The sequence below is a fragment of the Hordeum vulgare genome, chromosome 3H (assembly GCF_904849725.1).
Source record: "Hordeum vulgare subsp. vulgare chromosome 3H, MorexV3_pseudomolecules_assembly, whole genome shotgun sequence".
NCBI classification, from domain to species: domain Eukaryota; kingdom Viridiplantae; phylum Streptophyta; class Magnoliopsida; order Poales; family Poaceae; genus Hordeum; species Hordeum vulgare.
Genome location: NC_058520.1, coordinates 406,212,586 through 406,220,283, shown reverse-complemented (window position 1 = coordinate 406,220,283; position 7,698 = coordinate 406,212,586).

Sequence of the window (7,698 nt, the reverse complement as noted above, 5' to 3'; positions counted from 1 at the left end):
TTTTTTCTGGGACGAAAGTGGACTTATAGACCTGAGATTGGGGGCGGCAGAGCCGTGTTGGCCCCACAAGCCTGCCCACCACCACCAGGGGGTGGTGGCGGAGCCAGGGCTTGTGGCCCACTGGCCCACCCCCTGAGGTGGAACTTGGCGCAAATATTTTTCTTATTTTCCAAAATTGCTCCCCGTAAATTTTCAGGACGTTTGGAGAACTTTGATTTCTGCACAAAAATAACACCAAGGCAATTCTTCTGAAAACAACATCAGTCCAGGTTAGTTCCATTCAAATCATGCAAATTAGAGTCCAAAACAAGGGCAAAAGAGTTTGGAAATGTAGATACGATGGAGACGTATCACTGGTCCATAAGGTGGCTTTTGGACTAGGCCTTCTTCTTGCCTGCCCAATCTTTCTTCTTCTTGGGCTTGCTTTGGCTCTACCCCGAGACAACAACTACTTCATCTTTGGCTGATGGGTCGCCCTTTCACTTCTGGTTTTTCCCGGCATTGCCCAGCTGAGGGGCTTTGCTAGCTCGACCTTTGCCGCTGCGGAGGTAGTCTTCTTCTTTGCCATACGTGTACAGATTGGTGATTTCCATTGCCCGACTGAGGGACAAATCCCATGATCGTCCAAACTTGAGGATGCCCAGTCCCGAGTGCCCGCTTTAAAGTGCACACGACCTGATGCTCGGTGACGTTTTGCACCGTGTTGTGCAACGTGGTCCACCGTTGGATGTACTCCCGAAGTGTCTCGCTGCTCTTCTGAACATAATGTTGTAGCTCAGTTAACCCACCTGGGTGTTTGTAAGTGCCCTCGAATGTTTTGACAAACACTCGGGCCAAATCCCCCCAGCTATGGATCCTGCTGGAGGGGAGTTGGTTGAGCCATGCTCTCGCTGATCCCTCTAGCACAAGGGGCAAATGCTTCATTGTGACGAAGTCGTGGCCACCGCCTATCTGGAAGGCCACTCCGTAATCCTCGAGTGAGGTCACCGTCTTGGACTCACTGTTGAACTTGCCGATCCCCGTGGTCAATCGGTAATTGGAGGGGATCTCCGCTTCGCGGATGTGCCGGCAGAAGAACTCGAGGCCAGATACTCCATGGACTGCGTGTGACTGGTCAACCACGTTCTGCATGATTATGGACCTCGTGTTGAATTGAGGGGTGCAGTAGACATCGTCCCCATAACTCGTGTGCTGATTGGAGCTTGACCTGCGGTCATGGGTCCGGTGTCCGAGTGAACCACTCCTTGGAGGAGGTGTTCTGCTACAAACCCGATGATCATGTCACCGATCTTCGTGCAGGCCTCTCGGAGGAGGATGAGATCTTTGACGTCTTCCAAGTGCATGCGGGCTGTGAGCCAACTGCACAGTGTCCACCTGGACGGATCTGCTATGGATATGATGACGGGACTGTGACACCATGGAATTTTCTTGCATGGTGGTCTTCAGCAGAGCCTGGATCTTCTGAATGCCTTCTCCGGCCACACGCTCACTCGGCTGAATGGAATCAGCAATCCAAGTGGCGGTGGCCAAATTCAACACATGTGTTCGCATCACCTCAATATGGCGAGGGTAGGTTTTCAAAAATAGCTCACAGCGATTGCGACTTGAGCCGAGCTGATCCCTTGTGACCCGAGCGTCGAGTGATTGTTGGAGTTGCTCGAGACACCCGCGCTCGGCCAAAGTGGCCTGACGCGTGTTCTCCTACACTATTTCTTCCAGGGCATTCCTAGTGATGGGGGTACGAAGATATTGCTCCCTCCTGTGCCGAAGTTCCTCCCGCTGCTGCTTTGTGAGCGGCTGTGTAACATGGTGACTGTCGTTGCCATGGCGATGCTCTCCATCATCGTGCCAACAAGAGTTCTCCACGGCGAATCTAGGGCCGCCTCCCCTGGCCATGTCGAACATCAAGACCTCAGCGCCGTCTCCACTGCTTTCCCAGTCAGAGTCACCGAGTGATTCGTCGCTTGATGATGGGAAGAGTTTGATGGTGGGATCATCGGAACTGAGCATAGCCACCTGTCCCAAACTGGCCTGATGGGCCATTGCGTGCTGGATCAACCGATGCAACTGCGAGCACCCGGAGCGCTTGCGACATATTGAAGTGGGGCGCGGGGTTGTCGAGTGGTACGACACCGATGGTTTCCGGATCAGGACCCCGTGCGCAACTGTACTGAAATGCAATGCACCTTGAGCGGGGAGGGCATCGGCATCCACCGGCGAATCCTGCAGCCATGCTTAGTCGTCGATGACAAAGTTGAGGGAGTTGAAGAGGATCTCTCCGCCGGGTGTCATCATGATGACGAAAAAAGGTAAAACTTCTACAGCACCGGATGCTCGCCAACTATCGTGGGCATGATCTTGACAATAATACAAGGGGTATGAATGAGGGGTGGAGCCTATCTAGGGCGCAGTAGATACACTCGGATGTACGAGTTTGAGCCCCACTCGGGAGTGGTAACGACCCTACGTCTCAAGCCTTAATGGTTGGTGTTTGCTTATAGAATATGTGATAGTGCAGAATGTTGAACCCTTGGTCAGGAGCCCAGGGGTGGCTTATATAGAGTGCCCCACGACCGGCTGGATCTCATTACAAGGGAGAGTAAATGCTAATAACTATGGGAGTTACTAGTAACGACATGCCTACCTTCGACGTTACTGGTAATGCGTGTTTTCACTACACTTCATGTAACCGTTTAAGTCTGTAGTCGTTGCAGTCCCTTCGTTGCCCACGCCTTGATGTAGTCCAAGTGTAGAGGTACATCCGACTGATACGAGACAGTCCGAGTGAGCTCATGCGGGCCGAGTGATGGTACATTTGTCCGAATGAAGATTTGACCGCTCTAGTGGATTATGGGACGCCGATGTCCATGTAGGGTCTGGGGCAGGCCTAGGGATGCAGGTCCGTAGGACTACCCCTAATGTACAACCCCATCAATACTGATGCATATTGAGCATAGTTCTGATGTCAGTATTGCGAGTACTTTGGATGATTACTAACTGTTGCTTTCCTCCCCCTTTTCCCCTTGATACGATTGCCGCGATCAGATGATGGAGTTGAGTAGATGGCGTATCCCGCTGACGATGACTACTACCCGGCGATTCCTACTACTATGTGGAGGCCGCTCACGACCAGGAGTGGATCACGCAGTTCCCAGGCAGGAGGCCTCGCCTCGTTCGACTTATGTATCTTTTTTGCTAGCCTTGTCCAAGGCATAACTTGTTTTATGTCTGTACTTAGATATTATTGCTTTCGCTGACTCGTGTGTTTCCGAGCTTGTGTATTCAAGCCCTCGCGGCCCCTCGCTTGTAATATGAAGCTTGTATGACTTCTATTTGTGTCTAGAGTTCTGTTGCGATATCTTCCCGTGAGTCCCTAATCTTGGTCGTACGCATTGCATGTATGATTAGTGTACGATCAAAATCGCGAGCGTCACAGAGGCTTTAGTAAGTTATAAGCGATATGCATGATTTCATCAAAATGACGATTCGACAAAAGTTCTCAGTACCTCGCCACGGGATTGGTTTGAATTGCGGTCCTTTGAGGCTCTGGTAAACACCTCGAATGAATTAAAGGCTATATATAGAGTTTCTGGAAGTTTTTTAACTTGTCTATCGAGTCGAAGACTCCATTATTCGAAGTCACATGTCCGAAGACTACTCAAATGAAGATTTCTATGTTTGGCGTCGAATACTAGTTCAAGGGCTATGACGTTTCTCGCAGGTGCGTTGGTTTCCCTCCAAGCTTAAAGGGTGATGTAGCTCAACATCGTCAAGTACTTCCCTGAGTTAAGAAACCAAGGTATCAATCCAGTAGGAAGATCCACAAGACTATGTAAGCAACACTTGCACACAAATAGCAAATCCTCGCAACCCAACGTGTGGAGGAGTTGTCAATCCCTCGTCGGTAAAGTAAGGATAGATTGATAGATGCAAATAATAGTGATAGCATGTAGAACGCAACAAGGTATTTTTGGTATTTTTATAATATAGATCTGAAAACAAAAGAGAAAATAAAGTAGAAACGCAAATAGCAAAGTAGAGATTGCAAATAGATGATGTGAAGTAGAATCAGGGGGCGTAGGTTTCACTAGTGGCTTCTCTCGAGAAAATAACAAGCGGTGGGTAGACAAATTATTGTTGGACAATTGATAGAAGAGCAAATAATTATGACGATATTCAAGACAATGATCATGCATACAAGCATCATGTCCAAGATAAGTAGACCAACTTCTGCATGCATCTACTTCTATTACTCCACACATCACCCGCTATCCAGCATGCATCTAGTGTATTAAGTACATGGAGAAATGGAGTAATGCATTAAGAACGATGACATGATGTAGACAAGATCTATTCATGTAGTAATAGACCCATCGTATTATCCTTGATAGCAACGATACATGTGTGTCATGTCTCTTTCTGTTACTGAGATTGCGCACCTCAAGATCAAACCCATCACAAAGCACTTCTTCCCATTGCAAGATAAAAGATCAAGTTGGCCACACAAAAACGAAATATCGGAGAAAAATACAAGGCTATAATAATCAAGCATGAATTTTTTTTTCATAGATCTGATCATAAACTCACAATTCATCGGATCCCAATAAAAATTATATGGATCTCCAAGAGACCATTGTATTGAGAAATAAAACGAGACAGAAAACCATCTAGTTATTTCATACGGACTGTTGGAAATATGCCCTAGAGGCAATGATAAAATAGTTATTATTATATTTCCTGTTTCAAGATAATCGTTTATTATCCATGCTATAATTGTATTGAATGAAAGCATAGATACATGTGTGGATATATAGACAAAACAAAGTCCCTAGTAAGCCTCTAGTTGGCGAGCCAGTTGATCAAGGATGGTTAAGGTTTTCTGACCATATGCAAGTGTTGTCACTTGATAGCTGGATCTAATCATTAGGAGAATCATGTGATGGACTAGACCCAAACTATAAACGTAGCATGTGATCGTGTCATTTTGTTGCTATTATTTTCTGCGTGTCAAGTGTTCATTCCTATGACCATGAGATCATGTAACTCACTAACACCGGAGGAATACCTTGTGTGTATCAAATGTCACAACATTACTAGGTGACTATAAAGGTGCCCTACAGGTATCTCCGAAGGTGTCCGTTGAATTAGCATGGATCAAGACTGGGATTTGTCACTCCGTGTGACAGAGAGGTATCTCGGGGCCCACTCAGTAATACAACATCACATATAAGCCTTGCAAGCAATTTGACTCAAGTCTAAGTCACGGGATATTGTATTACGGAACGAGTAAAGATACTTGCCGGTAACGATATTGAAATAGGTATAGGGATACCGACGATCAAATCTCGGGCAAGTAACATACCAAAGGACAAAGGGAATGTTACACGAGATTATATGAATCCTTGGCACACAGGTTCAACCGATAAGATCTTCGTAGAATATGTAGGATCCAATATGGACATCCAGGTCCCGCTATTGGATATTGACCGAGGAGTGTCTCGGGTCATGTCTACATATTTCTCGAACCCGAAGGGTCTGCACACTTAAGGTTTGGTGATGTTTTAGTGTAGTTGAGTTATATGTGTTGGTGACCGAAGATTGTTCGGAGTCCTGGATCAGATCACGGACGTCACGAGGGTTTCTGGAATGGTCCAGAAACAAAGATTGATATATAGGATGGTTTCATTTGGTCACCAGGAAGATTTCGGACATTACCGGTAGTGTACCCGGAGTGACGAATGGGTTCCGGGTATTCACCGGGAGGGGCCCACCCACCCGGGAGTGAGCCCAGTAGCGCTAGGGTGGCGCACCAGCCCTTAGTGGGCTGGTGAGGCCAGCCCAAGTGGGCTATGGCGTCAGACGGAGGAAAAGCAAAGGGAAAGAAAAAACAAGTAAAGAGGGAGGTGGGAAGGAAGGAGTGGACTCCTTCCCCCAAACCGAATTGGGGGTGGGAGTCCACCTCCTCCCATCGGCCAGCTCCCTTGGGGCTCCCTTGAGTCCCAAGGCTAGCCCCTCCCCTCCTCCTATATATATTGGTGGTTTTAGGGCTTTTGGGACATAACTTTGCCACATGTAACTCAAACCTATACCACGTAGTTCTTCCTCTAGATCGGATTTCTGCACAGCTCGGGCGGAGCCCTACAGGAGTAGATCATCACCACCACTGGCGCGCCGTCACGCTGCCGGAGAACTCATCTACTTCTCCGTCTCTCTTGCTGGATCAAGAACACCGAGATCGTCATCGAGCTGTACGTGTGCTGAACGCGGAGGTGTCGTCTATTCGGCGCTAGATTGGATAGGATCGTGGGACGGATCGTGGGACGACGGTGATTTGAATCACGAAGCTACACCACTACATAAATTGTGTTTTTAACGCTTCCCGCTTAGCGATCTACAAGGGTATGTGGATCCAATCTCCCTCTCGTAGATGAACATCACCATGATAGGTCTTCGTGTGCGTAGGAAAAATTTTGTTGCCCATGCAACGTTCCCCAACAGTGGCATCATGAGCTAGGTTCATGCATAGATGTAATCTCGAGTAAAACACAAAAGTTTTTGTGGGCATTGATGTTTAATTTGCTGCTCTCCTTAGTATTTTCTCGATTCGGCGGTATTGTTGGATTGAAGTGGCCCGGACCGACATTACTCGTACGCTTACGAGAGACTGGTTTCATCGACCAATATGCAACTCGTTGCATAAAGATGACTGGCGGGTGATGGTTTCTTCAACTTTAATTGAATTGGATTTGACTGAGGCGGTCCTTGGAGAGACGTTAAATAGAAATTTGCACATCTCCGTTTTGGTTTTTGCGTAAGTAAGATGCGATCATCTTAGATACACATAGCAGCCACGTAAAACATGCAACAACAAATTAGAGGACATCTAACTTGTTTTTGCAGGGCATGCTTGTGATGTGATATGGCCAAAGACATGATGTGATATATTCGATGTATGAGATGATCATGTTGTAATAATTAATATCGACTTGCACGTCGATGCTACAGCAACCGGCAAGAGCCATAGGGTTGTCTTTAAACTAACGTTTGTGTTTGTAGATGCGTTTACTATATTGCTAGGTAGTAGCTTTAGTAGTAATAGCATAGATAGCACGACAACCTCGATGGCGGCATGATGATGGAGATCATGACGATGGGGATCATGGTGTGGCACCGGTGACAAGAAGATCATGTCGGTGCTTTGGTGATGGAGATCAAGAAGCACAAGATCATGGCCATATCATGTCACTTATGAATTGCATGTGATGTTAATCCTTTTATGCACCTTATCTTGCTTAGAACGACGGTAGCATTATAAGGTGATCCCTCACCATAATTTCAAGATGAAATTGTGTTCTCCCCGACTCTGCACCGTTGCGACAGTTCGTCGTTTCGAGACACCACGTGATAATCGGGTGTGATAGACTCAACGTTCACATACAACGGGTGCAAAACAGTTGCACACGCGGAACACTCGGGTTAAACTTGACGAGCCAAGCATGTGCAGACATGGACTCGCAACACAAGAGTCTGAAAGGTCGAGTATGAATCATATAGTTGATATGATTAGCATAGAGATGTTTACCAGTGAAACTATACTCAACTCACGTGATGATCGGACTTGAGTTAGTGGATTTGGATCATGCAGCACTCAAATAACTAGAGTAATGTATTTTGTGAGTGGAAATTTATTCCTAATTT